The sequence below is a fragment of the Rhinoraja longicauda genome, chromosome 7 (genome assembly GCF_053455715.1).
Source record: "Rhinoraja longicauda isolate Sanriku21f chromosome 7, sRhiLon1.1, whole genome shotgun sequence".
Taxonomy (NCBI): Eukaryota; Metazoa; Chordata; class Chondrichthyes; order Rajiformes; family Arhynchobatidae; genus Rhinoraja; species Rhinoraja longicauda.
In genome coordinates, this window is record NC_135959.1 from 75644661 (window position 1) to 75664197 (window position 19537).

The following is a 19537-nucleotide window of genomic DNA, read 5'->3' on the forward strand; positions in this document are numbered from 1 at the left end:
AAAAAAGGAACTGCAGATGGTGTGACCTAACAGGTCAGGCAGTATCTCTGCAGAATATGGCTCGGTGATGGTTCGGGTCGAGAACCCCTCTTCAGACTGTGTTTATGAGTTCCAGCTCATGTCAATACAATACAATACCATACAATACAATACAATATATCTTTATTGTCATTGTACAGGGGTACAACGAGATTGGGAATGCGCCTCCCATACCATGCAATAAATTAATTAGCTAGTCAGTATTAATTTAAACAACCCAATGAAACAAATTGGAACAGTTTTAAGACAGAATAAAGTGCAAGTAGATCTGTGCCGGTTCACTGTGCGATGTGACCATCCGGCTCAGCAGGACCGGTTCATAGCAGCTATGGCCCTGGGGATGAAACTGTTCCTGAGTCTGGAGGTGCGGGCGTAGAAGGCCTTGTATCGTCTGCCCAATGGTAGAAGTTCGAACAGACTGTTACAGGGGTGTGAAGAGTCTTTGTGGATGCTGATCATGTCCAGGATCAATTCAATAAAACCCATTACATTTGTAAAACGGAATGAAGAGGAAAAGAATCAATAATCGGTCTATCTGTGTCTGAGAAATATCCATTGACTTGACCACGGGTGAACAAAGAGGAAGGTGATTGAACTTTATTACCTTCCATCACAGTGAGGAATGTGGAATCCGCTGTGGGGGATGTTTATGTTAAATGTTACTTTATGTGGCTGTGTGTCTTGTTGCTTTTCACTTAGTATGGCTGTACGGTAACTCAAATTTGACTGTACCTTAATTGGTACATATGACAGTTACATTGAATCTTGGATCTTGAATCTTGAATCGTGCCACATTTCATGGAGATAGTTGTAATGTAATGAATCTTGCATTTTAAACATTTCCAAACACCCTTAATATTGGTTATAAGTATTAATTTTCAAGAATTTAACTTTCTTCAAAATTAAAGTAGTTTTTGAATGAAGGTGAAGGTTAAACATTTGATTCCTGACACATTTGACAGCTGTTAAAACTGGCAGCAGGCTCTAACCTGCTGTCAAAGCAACTCTGTAGAAAGGCTTTCCATTTACAGTCACATAGGCCCTGCAAGGTTCCAAGCCTCGGCACTTAGAATAGGAAAGAGAGAGTTGAATAGGCAGGTCTGTGGGAAGGATGCTGGTTTACACCAAAGATCGGCACAAAATGCTGGAGTAACTCAATGGGACAGGCAGCATCTCTAGAAACATAGAAATATAGAAACATAGAAAATAGGTGCAGGAGTAGGCCATTCGGCCCTTCGAGCCTGCACCACCATTCAATATGATCATGCCTTCTCTCCATACCCCCTGATCCCTTTAGCCACAAGGGCCACATCTAACTCCCTCTTAAATATAGCCAATGAATTGGCCTCATCTATCTTCTGTGGCAGAGAATTCCACAGATTCACCACTCTGTGTGAAAAAATACTTTCTCATCTCGGTCCTAAAAGACTTCCCCCTTATCCTTAAACTGTGACCCCTTGTTCTGGACTTCCCCAACATCGGGAACAATCTTCCTACATCTAGCCTGTCCAACCCCTTACGAATTTTGTAAGTTTCTATAAGATCCCCCCTCAATCTTCTAAATTCCAGCGAGTACAAGCCGAGTCTATCCAGTCTTTCTTCATATGAAAGTCCTGCCATCCCAGGGATCAATCTGGTGAACCTTCTCTGTACTCCCTCTATGGTAAGAATGTCTTTCCTCAGATTAGGAGACCAAAACTGTACGCAATACTCCAGGTGTGGTCTCACCAATGCCCTGTACAACTGCAGCAGAACCTAAGAGAGAAGGAATGGGTGATGTTTCAGGTCAAGACCCTTCTTCAGACTGAGAGTCAGGGGAAGGGGAAATGAGAGATATAGACAGCGATGCAGAACAAATGAATGAAAGATATGCAAAAAGGTGACGATTATGAAGGAAACAGACGTTTGTTGGCTTTGTTGGGTGAGAACGAGAAGCTGGTGTGACTTGGGTGGGGGAGGGATAGAGAGAGGGGGAATGCCGGGGCTACCTGAAGTTAGAGAAATCAAGATTCATACTACGGGGCTGTAAGATGCCCGAGCAAAATATGAGATGCTGTTCCTCCAAATTGCGTTTGGCCTCACTCTGACATTGGAGCAGGCCCAGGACAGAAAGGTCAGTGTGGGAGTGGGAAAGGGAAGTAAGGTGTTTGGCAACCGGGAGATCAGGTAGGTCCAGGCAGACTGAGCGAAGGTGTTCAGTGAAACGATCACCCAGTCTACGTTTGGTCTCACCGATGTACAAGAGTCCACACCTTGAACAACGGATGATACAGTAGATGAGGATGGAGGAGGTGCAAATGACTGATGTATGTTGATAGCAAGCCTAGAAGATTCAGGCCATTGGATTGCTTGCTGAAAAGTACTGTGTGACATGATGCCATCCTTTCGCTATTTAGGGGTCAGACTTATCAAACCTTCGCTTGTGCGTTTCCATGACAGAGGTTGCCAGCATATCATATGATTAAATTAATCTTTGCAAGGCTTGTGCTTCAAAATGGGAACATTTGACTGGCATCTATTTGTGGCGTTGATTCAGGTTCTAAATGACTTGTTAACCATTGGAAATTGACTGAAGGACTGCCAATTCAGATACATAAGAATATAACTGCAGATGCTGGTACAAATCGAAGGTATTTATTCACAAAATGCTGGAGTAACTCAGCAGGTCAGGCAGCATCTCTGGAGAGAAGGAATGGGCGACGTTTTGGGTCGAGACCCTTCTTCAGACTGATGTCAGGGGGGCGGGCCAACCCCTTAATAATCTTATATGTTTCGATAAGATCCCCTCTCATCATTCTAAATTCCAGAGTATACAAGCCTAGTCGCTCCAGTCTTTCAACATACGACAGTCCCGCCATTCCGGGAATTAACCTAGGGAATTAATCAACATAGAACATAGAACAGAATGGCACAAGAACAGGCCCTTCAACCCACAATGTCCGTGCCGAACATGGTGCCGAGACTATCTCCGACCTATCTGCAAATAACCAATATCATTCCCTGCATATCGATATGCCTATCCTAAAGGGGAGGCCATTTAAAACTGAGGTGAGAAAGAACTTTTTCACCCAGAGAGTTGTGAATTTGTGGAATTCTCAGCCACAGAGAGCAGTGGAGGCCAATTCACTGGATGAATTTAAAAGAGAGTTAGATAGAGATCTAGGGGCTAGTGGAATCAAGGGATATGGGGAGAAGGCAGGCACGGGTTACTGATTGTGGATGATCAGCCATGATCACAATGAATGGTGGTGCTGGCTCGAAGGGCCAAATGGCCTCCTCCTGCAGCTATTTTCTAGCCACTATCAGATCTGCCTCAATCACTCCTCCGCAATGTGTTCCATGGACTCACCACCCTCTTTGTAAGAAACTTGTCCCACACACCTTTAAACATTGCTGCTCTCACCTTAAAGTTATACTCTGGTATTTGATTTTTTTCATCCTTGGTAAATGGTTTTAGAGATACAGTGCCTTTCGACCAGCGATTCCTGCACACTAAATCAAATCAATCAAATCAATTTTATTTGTATAGCACATTTAAAAACAACCCACGTTGACCAAAGTGCTGTACATCTGATTAGGTACTAAGGAAAAAAATGAAACATACAGTAGCACACAAACATAACAGCATATAAAAAAGAGTTCACAGCGCCTCCTCAATGAGCCTCAAACGCTAGGGAGTAGAAATAGGTTTTGAGCCTGGACTTAAAGGAGTCGATGGAGGGGGCAGTTCTGATGGGGAGAGGGATGCTGTTCCACAGTCTAGGAGCTGCAATTGCAAAAGCGCGGTCACCCCTGAGCTTAAGCCTAGACCGCGGGATAGTGAGTAGCCCCAAGTCGGCCGACCTGAGGGACCTGGAGTTAGAGAGGTGGGTTAGAAGATTTTTGATGTGGGGGGGGAATGTCCATTTAGGGCTTTATATGTGAAAATGTGTAGCTTGAAGTTGATCCTGTACCGTATAGGGAGCCAGTGGAGAGAGGCCAGAATCGGGGTGATGTGGTCCCTTTTACGGGTACCCGTCAGGAGTCTCGCTGCAGCGTTTTGGACCAGTTTCAGGCGGGACAGGGAAGATTGGCTGATCCCAGTGTATAAGGAGTTGCAAAAGTCTAGGCGGGAGGAAATGAAAGCGTGAATGATTTTTTCAGTGTCGCCGAATTGGAGGAAAGGTTTGATTTTAGCTATGGTATGAAGTTGGAAGAAGCTGGCTTTTACCACAGCGTTGACTTGCTTGTCAAACTTTAATGCAGAGTCAAATATCATGCCGAGGTTTTTGACATGCGGTTTAACTAGTGAGGATAGGCTTCCAAGACTGCCTGTTATCGATTTGATGGAGTCGGGGGGGCCGAATAGGATGACCTCAGACTTGCTCTCGTTTAATTGGAGGAAGTTCTGTGCCATCCAACATTTTATGTCCTCAAGGCAGTGTAAGAGGCTGTTTAAATTTGACTGGTTGTTGGGTTTCAGGGGGAGGTAAAGCTGACACTATCCAACACCCACAAGAGCCAATTTTTACATTTACCAAGCCAATTAACCTACAAACCTGTACGTCTTTGGAGTGTGGGAGGAAACCGAAGATCTCGGAGAAAACCCACGCAGGTCACGGGGAGAACGTACAAACTCCATACAGACAGCACCCGTAGTCAGGATCGAACCCGGGTTTCTGCCGCTGTAAGGCAGCAACTCTACCGCTGCGCCACCGTGCCGCCCTCTAATGGTTCTGAATGTCTACCTTATCTAAGAATCTATCAAGTCTTCCAGCAATCTCCGGCATTCCAGAGAAAAACAATTCAAGTCTGTCCAACCTCTCCCTGTACCGAGTGACCTTAATTGAGGCATAATTCTGGTAGACCTACTCTGTACTCTTTCCAAAGCCTCCACATGCTTGCTGTGACAAAGCGACCAGAACTGTACGCCGTGCTCCAAATGCAGCCTCAGCCAAGTCCCAAGCCCCAACCCTTCTCTCCAGAGATCCTGCCTGTCCCGCTGAGTTACGCCAGCATTACCTCCGAGTCCTATATAGTTTCATCATAACTTCCTCACGCTTCTACACAAAACCATGATCCATGAGAGCAAGCATAATATATTCCTTCTTCACCACTCGATCTACTTGTGCTGCTAACTTTCATGGAGTTTTGGACTTGGATCCCAAGGACCCTCCATATATCTTGGACTAACTCAGTTGTGAACTGCTTTGCACAATTCAATGCTGCCAGTTTCACCAGCTTCTCTGAGGGCCATTGACACCAACATCACAGCCTTGCTGCCCTTCCTCGAACACTGATCACCCCACATTTCCCACAACCACATCCCACTCTACCTCCCTTGAGCCCCTCTCCTTCCCTCTGCCTCCACGTCGCCCCTGTCTGCCCTCACCCTGGGCGGTCAAGGTGGCGCAGCGGTAGAGTTGCTGCCTTACAGTGCATGCAGCGCCGGAGACCCGGGTTCCATTGCGATTACTGGGTGCTGTCTGTACAGAGTTTGTACGTTACAAAACAGAGTTTGTACGTTCTCCCCGTGACCACATGGGTTTTCTCTGAGATCTTCGGTTTCCTCCCACACTCCAAAGACGTACGGGTTTGTAGGTTAATTGGCTTGGTGTAAAAATCTAAATTGTCCCTAGTGTGTGTAGGATAGTGCTAATGTGCGGGGATCGCTTGTTGGGGCGGAATCGGAGGGCTGAAGGGCCTGTTTCCACGCTGCATCTCTAAACTAAACCAAACTAAACTCAGTCCCAACCCCGGTCGTATTTTAACCATCGGCCCCTGACTGACTCCTCTCCAAAGCTGAATGATCTGCCCTCAGCAGAGGCATTACCATTTCACCCGAACAACAATACCTCAGTAGATTCCAAACCCTTCGTGCTCTGGTGCTCTTTTCCCACTGCTTATGCCTCTATACTTATTCCTCTAGGCTAGGAGTCTTCACCCTTCAGTAACAACCCCTTCTCCTGTCTCCAACACCACCCCTCCTGGACAACCCTGTTTGGCTTTCCATCCTCTCTCGACCTTCTCATATCCAACTGCCAGTGCCACACTAACCATCGCTATTTCTCCACTCTGATTACCTACTAAGGTCATAAGGTCATAAGTGATCGGAGTAGAATTAGGCCAATCGGCCCATCAAGTCTATTCAATCATGGCTGTTCTCTCTCTCCCTCCTAACACCTCTCGCCTGCCTTCTCCTCATAACCCCTGACACCCGTACTAAACAAAAGACTATCTATCTCAGTGAATATATCCACTGACGGCCTCCACAGCCTTCTGTGGCAAAGAATTCTACTGATCCACCACCCTCTGACCAGAGAAATGTCTCCTCATCTCCTTCCTAAAAGAACGTCCTTTAATTCTGAGGCTGTGACCTCTAGTCGCAGGCTCTCCCACTAGTGGAAACATCCTCTCCACATCCACTCTATCCAAGCCTTTCACTGTTCTGTATGTTTCAATAAGGTCCCCCCTCATTCCTCTAAACTCCAGCGAGCGCAGGCCCAGTGCCGACAAATGGAAATGGTCATTATTGGTTAACCTACTAATTCCTGGGATGATTCCTGTAAATGTACCCTCTTACCCACTCCGACCTCACCCCCTCCAAATGCACAGCCTTCCGCTCGTTTTGAGAGCAGACATTTTGAGAGGAGAGAAGGCATTTTTTTAAATCAGTGGGAGAGCGGAGAGAAAGCTATGGTTTGATTGAAATGAGGTTTGTTTCAAGTGAAGACAGGACATTTGAAATTGGCTGAAGGAGGGACACTGCAGCCAATATAAAGCAGGGAAGGTTTCAGGGACAGGCTGAGTGGGAGAGAATTGTGTTTTTGATGAAGTGCAGCATGGAGTCATCGAGTCATAGAGTAATACAGTGTGGAAACAGGCCCTTTGGCCCAACTTGCCCACACCTGCCAACATGTCCCAGCTACGCTAGTCCCACCTGCCCGTGTTTGGTCCATATCCCTCCAAACCTGTCCTATCCATGCACTTGTCAAACTATTTCTTAAACGTTGGGATAGTCTCAGCCTCCACTACCTCCTCTGGCAAAACTTGTGTGAAAAAAACTACCTCTCAGATTCCTATTAAATCTTTTCTCCTTCACCTTAAACCTATGTCCACTGGTCCTCGATTCCCCTACTCTGGGCAAGAGATGGAATACATCTACCCGATCTATTCCTCTCATGATTTTACACACCTCTATAAGACCATCCCTCATCCTCCTGCGCTCCAAGGAATAGAGACCCAGCCTACTCAACCTCTCCCTGTAGCTCACACCCTCTAGTCCTTGCAACATCCTCGTAAATCTTCTCTGTGCACCTTCCAGCTTGACAATATATTTCCTGTAACATGGCGCCCAGAACTGAACACAATATTCTAAATGCGGCCTCACCAACGTCTTATACAACTGCAACATGACCTCCCAACCTATATACTCAATACTAATGACCGATGAAGCCAATGTGCAAAAGCCTTTCTGACTACCCTATCTACCTGCGACTCCACCTTCAAGGAACCATGCACCTGCTCTCCTAGATCCCTCTGCTCTACAACACTCCCCAGACCCCTACCATTCACTGTGTAGGTCCTGCCCATGTTGGACTTCCCAAAATATAACAGCTCACATTTCTCTCAATCACTGAGGTTTTAACTCAAGAGGCTTCAGTCGGAGGACTGGGCGGTCACGGTGGTGCAGCGGTAGAGTTGCTGCTTTACAGCGAATGCAGTGCCGGAACTCTCAGAAATTTTTTCAGTCAGAGAGTTGTGAATCTGTGGAAATCTCTGTCTCAGAAGGCAGTGGAGGCCAATTCTCTGGATGCTTTCAAGAGAGAGAGTTAGATAGAGCTCTTAATGATAGCGGAGTCAAGGGATATGGGGAGCAGGCAGGCACGGGGTACTGATTGTGGATGATCAGCCATGATCACAATGAATGGCGGTGCTGGCTCGAGGGGCCAAATGGCCTCCTCCTGCACCTATTTTCTATGTTTCTATGTTCTAAGAGAGGTAGAAGGTACATGGAACAAATGAATGAAAGATGATCAAGGAAAGGTGGAGCACACAATGGTCCATTGTTCGCTGTGGGATCGGTGATAACGAGTTATACAGACAGTGGAACTCAACCGGGTGACAGTGAAACGAGTGAGACGACCAGGTTGGGGGACATCAGTATTATTCAGGAGTGCAACAGTGTCTTAGATAAGAGTTACAGTGAGGTGGCCATGCCTGAGGTACAGGTAGGATGTAGATGGATGACCACAAGGAAAAGGGAGCAGGCAGGAAGTGCAGCAATCCTCTGGGGCTGTTCCCCTCGACAGCAGACACTGTTGTGGTGGAGATATTTATTCACAAAATGCTGGAGTAACTCAGCGGGTCAGGCAGCATCTCAGAAGAGAAGGAATGGGTGACGTTTCAGGTCGAGACCCTTCTTCAGACTGAACTCAGCAGGTCAGTCTGAAGAAGGGTCTCGACCTGAAACGTCACCCATTCCTTCTCTCCTGAGATGCTGCCTGACCTGCTGAGTTACTCCAGCATTTTGTGAATAAATACCTTCGATTTGTACCAGCATCTGCAGTTATTTTCTTATACTACCTGTTGTGGTGGAGGATCGGTCAAAGGATGGTAACTTCAGCACCAATAGCATGGATAAGTTGAGTCAAAATGCCTGCAGTTTTACACTGTTTATGACCCACCCTCCTCCACTCATTTCCCCCACAACCAATATTTAGTTCAGAAGTGCGGAAACAGGCCCTTTCGGCCCACAGGGTCCGCGCCGACCAGCGATCCCCGCACATTAATACTATCCTACACCCACTAGGGACAATGTTTACATTTACCAAGCCAATTAACCTACGTCTTTTTGGAGTGTGGGAGGAAACCAAAGATCTCAGAGAACACCCACGCAAGTCACGGGGAAAACGTACAAACTCCGTACAGACAGCACCCGTGGTCAGGAAGGAACCCGGGTCTCCGGAGCTGCATTCGCTGTTAGGCAGCAACTCTACCACTGCGCCACCGTGCCATGCTGATCATCTTCCTGACAAATTCAATAACCCACAAGGATGTTTAACATTTGCTCAGGCAAAAAGGGAAAAAATAGTCTTGGAAACATTATTCACAAGGGATAAGTTCAGAACAGCGTGAGAAATTATTTTGGCTTGACAGATCGTGATGTGGAATTAAAATTAGTTTGGGTTAAACTAAGGAACAGAAAGGAGCTGAAAATACTGCAGGAAATTATTTATCAATAAGCAAACAGTCATAATAGTGGGTAAGGTATTAACAAAGAAATGATAACTAGAAATAACAATGGTAAAAGTGTAATTTTGTGGACTTTAATATTACTATTGATTGGACAAGTCAAATTATCATTAATAAGACAAGACAAAATTCATGGAATATCTTTAAAATGATTTTAAATACAATTCATTAAGGATGCATCATTGTTTTGTTAGTTAATAGCTTTTCATATACTTGGGAAAATTGACCGTAACATCATATCATTTTTCATTGAATTTGAAAGTGATCTATTATAAGCTGAAACCAAGATCTTTGATATAAATAAAGAAAACTACAACAGTATAACAGTATAAGAAAACTATAATAATATACATGGTGGCACAGCGGAACTATCTTCCAGCGCCGGAGACCCGGGTTCCATCCCGACTACGGGCGCCGTCTGTACGGAGTTTGTACGTTCTCCCCGTGACCTGCGTGGGTTTTCTCCGAGATCTTCGGTTTCCTCCCACACTCCAAAGACATACAGGTTTTTAAGTTAATTGGCTTGGCGTAATTGTAAAATTGTCCCTCGTGTGTGTAGGATGGTGTTAGTGTGCGGGGATCGCTGGTCAGTAAAGACTCAGTGGGCCGAAGGGCCTGTTTCCGCGCTGTATCTTTAAACTAAACTAAACCAAAAGTGGCGAATCGCATATGCTTGATTTTGAAATGAAAGTGAAAGTTGTGAGAGAGGAAAGATGGTGGCTAGTATTTGAAGAAATAATGCCCAATTTGCAGAATAAAGTATTCCTTTATGACACAAACAAACAAACTAGATATCTAACAAGAGATATGAAGATAGTAAATCCAAGGAAAAAACTATATAGTTGCTGGAAATGCTTTAGGTCTGAGCACTGAGAGCACTTCAGAACTCTGCAACGGAGAGCCAATAAGCTGAAAATAAAAACAAAATAGAAAAGTAAAATAAAATAAGAAGATGTAACATGTTCAGCAGGAATGTAAAAAGAGAAGGACCAGTGAGGATGAATGTGTATCTCTGACCGTTAATGATGGAGGATTTATAATGGGAAGTTAGGGAATTACAGGGAGATTAAACATGCCTACGTATGCAGTAGGAGTGTTATCCAGCCAGAAACCATGGATCAATCATGAGGTTCATTCTCAGGTAAACTCCAAGTCTGTGCATTCAAGTCAAATGCACCCGGGCAGTCAAGAAATCTACTTGAGAGATTTGAAAAGGTCGTAAGGACATAAGTGATAGGAACAGAATTAGGCCATTTGGCCCATCAAGTCTACTCCACCATTCAGTCATGGCTCTACCTTTCCCTTCTAACCCCATTCTCCTCCCTTCTCCCCATAACCCCTGACACCAAGGGGCTTACATTCAAGGATGCTAAGAGGAAATTCTGGAAAAGGTTGATTCCTTGGGGCAAAAGGGGGATGAGAAGTGATCTTATGGAGGTGTATACGATCATGAGGGGAATAGTTAGGGTAGATGCACAGAGTTTTTTTTATCCAGAGTAGGGGAATCAAGAACCAGAGGACATAGGTGAAAGGGGAATGATTTAATAAGAATCTGAGGAGCAATATTTTCACAGGGAGAGTGGTGAGTGTATGGAATGAACTGCCAGAGGAGGTACTTGTTTGCAGAAACTATATTAACAACATTTAAATTGCATTTGGACAGGTACATGGAGGAGAGGTTTGGAGGGAAACGTTTGACCTGTTCACTGCGAAGATGTTTTTTCACTATTGGCCATGAACTAAATATACTCGGGAGTGGCACTGAGCACGTAAAAGGGCCAAACATGGGCAGATGGGACAAGTGTAAATAGACAATAGACAATAGGTGCAGGAGGAGGCCATTCGGCCCTTCGAGCCAGCACCGCCATTCAATGTGATCATGGCTGATCATCCACAATCAGTACCCCGTTCCTGCCTTCTCCCTTTAACCCTGACTCCGCTATCGTTAAGAGCTCTATCTAACTCTCTCTTGAAAGCATCCAGATAATTGGCCTCCACTGCCTTCTGATGCAGAGAATTCCACAGATTTACAACTCTCTGAATGAAAACTTTTTTCCTCATCTCCGTTTTAAATGGCCTACCCCTTATTCGTAAACTGTGGCCCCTGGTTCTGGACTCCCCCAACATTGGGAACATGTTTCCTGCCTCTAACATGTCCAACCCCTTAATAATCTTATATGTTTCAATAAGATCCCCTCTCATCCTTTTAAATTCCAGTGTATACAAGCCTAGTCGCTCCAATCTTTCAACATACGACAGTCCCGCCATTCCGGGAATTAACCTAGTAAACCTACGCTGCACGCCCTCAATAGCAAGAATATCCTTCCTCAAATTTGGAGAGCAAAACTGCACACAGTACTCCAGGTGCGGTTTCTCTAGGGCCCTGTACAACTGCAGAAGGACCTCTTTGCTCCTATACTCAACTCCTCTTGTCAGAAAGGCCAACATGCCATTGGCTTTCTTCACTGCCTGCTGTACCTCCATGCTTACTTTAAGTGACTGATGAACAAGGACAGATCTCTTTGTACTTCCCCATTTCCTAACTTGACACCATTCAGATAATAATCTGCCTTCCTGTTCTTACCACCAAAGTGGATAACCTCACATTGGTCCACATTAAACTGCATCTGCCACGTATCTGCCCACTCACACTGTAGGTTCTTACACTGTAGGTCCGGTCACTGTAGGTCCGGACAGTATCGGTCAGGAGGCCCGGGCGCCGCCTAACAGAGGTTGCATAGCAACCCGCCTCCCGGCCCGGGCGGCCACCGTTGGTGGAACGGGTGCACATGGCCGCTGGCTGGATGAGGTCATGTAGGGCGCAGGGCAGTGTCCCATATTTGGGAGATAGTTGGCAACTCTACATGGAGCACAGGACAGAAATGGAGAGATGAGTAGCGTGGTGTCAAGAAAACGACCTCTCCGTTAAATAGACGCACAAAGCTGGGGTCAGGCAGCATCTCTGGAGAAAAGGAATAGGTGACGTTTCGGGTCGAGACCCTTCTTCAGAACTCTTGTGTAACACTCTCAACCCGAAACATCACCTCTTCCTTTTCTCCAGAGATGCTGTCTGACCCGCTGAGTTACTCCAGCTTTCTGTGTCTATCTTTGGTTTAAACCAGCGTCTGCACTTCCTTCCTACACAAATTCCTCCTTAATGTCAGCAAGACAAAGGAGACAGTTATTGACTTGAGGAAATAAGGTAATATGTACATGACCCAGTCAACGTCAATGATGCTGACATGGAGATGATCATGAGCTTCAAGGTCCTAGGCTTAAATATCATCATAATCATCATTATCATAATCATAATCATACTTTATGAGCCAAGTATGTTTTTCAACATACGAGGAATTTCATTTGCCATGCATTCATACCAATAAAAGCAACAGGGCACACAAAATACATTTTAACATGAACTTCAACTTTAGATAGTTCCTCTGTCCCTCTCTTCCCCTCCCCCTTCCCAGATCTCCCTCTATCTTCCTGTCTCCACCTATATCCTTCCTTTGTCCCGCCCCCCTGACATCAGTCTGAAGAAGGGTCTCGACCCGAAACGTCACCCATTCCTTCTCTCCTGAGATGCTGCCTGACCCTCTGAGTTACTCCAGCATTTTGTGAATAAATAACTTCGATTTGTACCAGCATCTGCAGTTATCATCTTATACTATTTTAACATGAACATCCCCCACAGTGACTCCTCCACATTCCTCACTGTGACGGAAGGCGAAAAAAAGGTTCAATCTCTTCCTTTCTTTGTCCTCCAGCGGTCGGGGACCTCGAGCCTTCCGTAGCCGGTGGCTGGGCCTTCCTCGTCGGGGCGATCTACATTGGGGGGGGGGATCTCAGCAACCCTGCGCCGGGCGATCTACCCCGGGTCATGACTAGTCGAACCTCGTGCGGTTTTGGAGCTTCCCGACACCGGTCTCAACCCGAGACTGCGAGCTCCTTGGTGTTAAAATATTACTGTTATTTTGTCCTGGACTAACGATATTGAATCCGTAAGGAAAACCTTCTTCTCTGCTGTTGTCAGACCACTGAACAGTCCTCTCATAAACCAGGGCGCAGACCTGAACTCCCAACCTTCCTCATTGTAGATCTTGCAATTGTTTTGTTACACTTTCTTTGTAACCGTAACATTATTCTCTAGCTGTATGTTGTAATAATGCACTCCAATATTTGTCACATTGCACTACCTATTGTACTCTTCAATAGTAAAAAGAGCTTCGAGATGGCAGTGGTGTCTGATGGAAGGAAGGATGGATGGTGATAAGTGGTCTGGGGCATGAATCTTGCACTTGCGGAGGTGCTCGGAAGCTGTGTGAGGTGTCCCAGGGCAGGGAGGCTGAGCAATGGGCATCGGAGGGGAGGGAAGCCATATTCATGGGCCTTTGTTGAGGACGTGTCAGCGGAGTAGATATGGAAGACATCGACGTAAAGAAATTGGTGCAGGAGGAGGCCATTTGGCCCTTCAAGCCAGCACCGCCATTCATTGTGATCATGGCTGATCATCCACAATCACATAACCCGTGCCTGCCTTCTCCCCATATTCCTTGATTCCGCTAGCCCCTAGAGCTCTATCTAACTCTCTTTTAAATTCATCCAGTGAATTGGCCTCCACTGCCCTCTGTGGCAGAGAATTCCACAAATTCACAACTCTGGGTGAAAAAGGTTTTTTCTCACCTCAGTTTTAAATGGCCTTCCCTTTATTCTTAGACTGTGGCCCCTAGTTCTGGACTCCCCCAACATTGGGAATATTATTATTGCATCTAGCTTGTCCAGTCCTTTTATAATTTTATACGTCTCTATTAGATCCCCCCTCATCCTTCTAAACTCCAGTGAATACAAGCCCAGTCTTTCCTATCTTTCCTCATATGACAGTCCCGCCATCCCGGGGATTAACCTGGTGAACCTACGCTGCACTGCCTCAAGTAGGCCGCTGGAGGCCCTGAAGCAGCCTGGATCTCCATTAGATCGTGGCCAGTCATGCTGAACAGACACGGCCTGCAGAGACACAGAATGCTGAGCAGCGGTAGAAAAACACTGGATCTTTTTTTTAAACCAAAAATAACTTGAATCAATTATTTATAAAAACACAGTACAAAAATACAAACAAACCCACCATCATAAGACAAAATAAAGCAAATATTCTTAAATATTAAATCACTATTTCCCCATCCTTATTGAGGATATATTCCACCCCCCGCAATGCCCAACGGTCCCGCAAATCCCCCATGGCACCCGTGGACATTGTGCAAAACTGACTCATCGCCTGTTCATGATGACTCCTTTAACACTGGCCCAGTGGCCCTGCCAGGACTATGCGCATTTGTGGCCAAGTTACGACTCTAGCATTTTCCAAAATTCAAATTCAAAGGGTTTCAAATTGGCGCCCAACATGTGGCGACTCTTTTAAGGTTTAGTTTAGAGATACCGTGTGAAAACAGGCCCTTCGGCCCACCGAGTCCGCACCGACCAGCGATACCCACACACTACACGATCCTACACCCACTGGGGACCATTTACATTTATACCAAGCCAGTTAACCAGCTCCTTTGTTAATTGGAGCTAATTAAAACTTTGGAGTGTGGGAGGAAACCGAAGATCTCGGAGAAAACCCACGCAGGTCACGGGGAGAACGTACAAACTCCGTACAGTCGGCACCCGTAGTGGGGATCGAACCCGGGTCTCCGACGCTACATTCGCAGAAAGGCAGTAACTCTACCGCTGCTCCATTGTGCTGCCGTATGTGCTGACTCAGTGCGGTCTACTTTCTTACACACATACTTTGTATGGTTAGGCCCTAATATAGAGTAGGATTGTCAATGAACTGCATGCAAAAAGAGAATTTCACTGTACGTAGCTGCACATGACAATAAAGTACCATAGAACCATTATACACCAATCAGCCAAAACATTATGACCATTGACGGGTGAAGTGAATAACATTGATTATCTTGTTACAATGGCACCTGTCAAGGGGTGGGATATATTAGGCAGCAAGTGAACAGTCAGTTCTTGAAGTTGACGTGTTGGATGCAGGAGAAATGGGCAGGAGTAAAGACCAGAGCGACTTTGACAAGGGCCAAATTGTTATGGCCAGACGACTGGGTCAGAGCATCTCTGAAACGGCAAGGCTTGTGGGGTGCTCCCGGTCAGCAGTGGTGAGTACCGACCGACAGTGGTCCGAGGAGGGACAAACCACAAACCGGCGACAGACAGGGTGTTGGGCGCCCAAGGCTCATCGATGCGTGAGGGCAACGAAGGCTATCCCGTCTGGTCCGAACCGACAGAAGGTCGACTGTGGCACAAGTCACAGAAAATGTTAATGGTGGTCACGGGAGGAATGTGTCACAATACACAGTGCATCGCACCCTGCTGCGTATGGGGCTGCACACGGAGGACCAACAGCATATTAGGCAGGTGGGCATAATGTTGTGACTCATCGGGTCATAATGTTTTGGCTGATCGGTGTATTTGTGTGTGACTGTACTACACTCAAGTATGCTGGACTGAAGTGAACACATACCAGTTTTCACTGTATCCTGGGACACTTGCAAAAAATAAAGCAATATCATTATCATCTTTTGTTTCTGTCTTCCAGAAGATACAGACATTCTATTAAAATAGCAGATAATCAAGCATCCCATGAGAATGTGGCACTAAAAGAAAGAAGAATTGGCCGAGTAAAAGTACTTGTAAAACAGATGAGTCACAAAGCTAATAAATCCAAAGGATCAATTGTTCTACATCCCAGAGTTTGATAAAGGTTATTTCAGAGATAATAAAAACCATGGTAATCATTTTCCAAAATTCTATCAACTCTGGATAATCCCTGGTGATGTGTGTCAACAATTTAGGAATGGACAAAACCCTGTTAGGAATTGATTGGGGGCTGCTCCAACACAATCCAGACTTTGCAGAGTGTGAGGCAACCAACATGGACTGCTTGCAACATTTAACCTGAGACGCACATTCAACAAGTGTCCTGGTAGTGACCCGACTCGCAAGATTCTCCTGGCACGGTGGCGCAGCGGTAGAGTTGCTGCCTTACAGCGAATGCAGCGCCGGAGACCCGGGTTCCATCCCGACTACGGGTGCTGTCTGTACGGAGTTTGTACGTTCTCCCCATGACTGCATGGGTTTTCTCCGAGATCTTCGGTTTCCTCCCACACTCCAAAGACGTACAGGTTTGTAGGTTAATTGGCTTGGTGTAAGTTCAATTGCCCCAAGTGTGTGTAGGGTAGCGTTAACGTGCAGGGATCGCTGAGCGGCGCGGACCCGGTGGGCTGAAGGGCCTGTTTCCGAGCTGCATCTCTAAACTAAACCAAACTAAACTAAAGATTCCATTACAGATGGAAGGACCAGCCATTCAGTATGGGCCTGCTATGTTGTGGCAGATTGTGAAAACTTGCCCACAAAATTGACAAGAAACTATGCCTGTGGTCTCTGGTCTCTTCATTCTCAGTCACTGATTTACCAATGCTGTGGCCACTGAGAGATTGAACGTTCTGCAGCTAAACCTTGGCCAGATTTTCATGCCAGTTGTCCTTTCTCCATGGAGGCAAAACAAAATCGATTCTTAATTTCCTTGCAACAAGGTGTGTGAAAGCAACCACTTCAAACCCTGTTGGGGTTTCAATCTGCCACTTACTAATCTCATCAGAGGGGTCACCTACACACAGCTTTTGTGATGAATTATTTCAGCCTCTTTCATTTTGTTGAATCACAGCAGCCCCTTGAACACGAAAATAGACAATAGACAACAGACAATAGACAATAGACAATAGACAATAGACAATAGGTGCAAGAGGAGGCCATTCGGCCCTTCGAGCCAGCACTGCCATTCAATGTGATCATGGCTGATCATTCTCAATCAGTACCCCGTTCCTGCCTTCTCCCCATACCCCCTGACTCCGCTATCCTTAAGAGCTCTATCCAGCTCTCTCTTGAATGCATTCAGAGAATTGGCCTCCACTGCCTTCTGAGGGAGAGAATTTCACAGATTCACAACTCTCTGACTGAAAAAGTTTTTAGAGAAAATGAAATAGACACAAAAAGCTGGAGTAAATCAGCGGGTCAAGCAGCAACAAAGATAATTAAGCAGAGCAAGATAGACCACTCGACCCTAAAATCCGTAGTACGTCACGGCACCATTTTAGTCGGCAGAGACTTGCAGAAACATTTAAAAAGAAAAATAACACAAATCTGTGAATTGATATATGAGATATATTCTGCATTTTTATGGTATCATCACACATACTGTTCCCCTAAAACACTGATTACACTGTGAGAGGCAGAGCGAACGGCGGGTTTTGCTTACTAAAATGGCGGACGTTACCTCCTTTGCGTACTACACTTCAGTATAGGCGATTTAGATGGAGTGGTTCATCTTGCTCCTCTAGTATCTTTGGGCAGCATCTCTGAAGGAAAGGAATAGGTAACGTTTTGGGCCGAAACTCTTCTTCAGACTGAGATTCAGGGGAAAGGGAAACGAGAGATATAGACGGCGATATAGAGAGATATAGAACAAATGAATGACAGATATACAAAAATGTAACGATGATAAAGGAGGATAAATGTAACGATGATAAATGTAACGATGATAAAAGCCATTGATCGCTGTGGCCTGGGTGAGAACGAGTACAGACAATGAGACTCAAGAATACAATGTTGAAGCTGGTGTGACTTGTGTGGGGGAGAGATGGAGAGAGAGGGGATGCAGGGGTTACTTGAAGTTAGAGAAATCAATGTTCATACCACTGGGCTGTAAGCTGCCCAAGCGAAATATGAGGTGCTGTTCCTCCAACTTGCGTTTGGCTTCACTCTGACAATGGAGGAGGCCCAGGACAGAAAGGTCAGTGTGGGAATGGGAGGGGGAGTTAAAGTGTTTGGCAACCGGGAGATCAGGTAGGTTCAGGCAGACTGAGCAAAGATGTTCAGCGAAACGATCGCCCTGTCTACGTTTGGTCTCGCTGATGTATAAGAGCCTCTTGAACACAATGACCTGTTGTCCCAGAAATGCAAGCAGCCACAGGTCACATTTAGGTAAAACTCACAATAAGAACATAACTTTTTATATCTCCTGGAAAAAAAAACTGCATTAGCTTAATTAATTAAATCATGAGAAGAATTTTTTTCTGGTGAATGCTGTGTTAATGGAAACACAGGTCACGGTGGTGCAGCGGTAGAGTTGCTGCCTTACAGCGAATGCAGCGCCGGAGACCCGGGTTCCATCCCGACTGCGGGTGCCGTCTGTACTGAGTTTGTACGTTCTCCCCATGACCTGCGTGGGTTTTCTCCGAGATCTTTGGTTTCCGCCCCACACTCCAATCTTATCTTTTGGGGATCTTATCGAAACGTATAAGATTATTAAGGAGTTGGACATGTTAGAGGCAGGAAACATGTTCCCAATGTCGGGAGAGTCCAGAACAAGGGGCCACAGTTTAAGAATAAGGGGTAGGCCATTTAGAACGGAGATGAGGAAAAACTTTTTCAGTCAGAGAGTTGTGAATCTGTGGAATTCTCTGCCTCAGAAGGCAGTGGAGGCCAATTCGCTGAATGCATTCAAGAGAGAGCTAGATAGAGCTCTTGAGGATAGCGGAGTCAGGGGGTATGGGGAGAAGGCAGGATCGCGGTACTGATTGAGAATGATCAGCCATGATCACATTGAATGGCGGTGCTGGCTCGAAGGGCCGAATGGCCTCCTCCTGCACCTATTGTCTATTGTCTGTTGTCTATTGTCCAAGGACGTACAGGTTTGTAGGTTAATTGGCAAATGTAAAAAAATTGCCTTAGTGGGTGTAGGATAGTGTTAGCGTGCGGGGATCACTGGTCGGTGCGGACCCGGTGGGCCGAAGGGCCTGTCTCTCTAAACTAAACATGTAACTGCTTCTTCCTGAGTGCACAGGGCCTGGACATTTGCAGCTAATACTGTTGTCAATAAGTGTGGATAAAGGGGAGATGAATACTCTCTTCTTCCCTAGTTTACTCATGCTGGTGCATTGTGCAAACATACCAGCATATTGGGAGGTGCAGTGAACACAGCTAGTGGAACGAAAGGTGAAAAGGAACTGCAGGTGCTGGTCTACACCGAAGATGGGCACAAAGTGCTGGAGGAATGACTGCTTCACGGTGCCAAAACCCACTGTGTTTTCAATCCAGTCTGTATGAAGTTTGCACATTTTCCCTGTGGACACGTAGATTTCTTCGTGTGCTCCAGTTTCCCATAAATTCCCAACTACATGCAGGTCGTTTGGTTAAT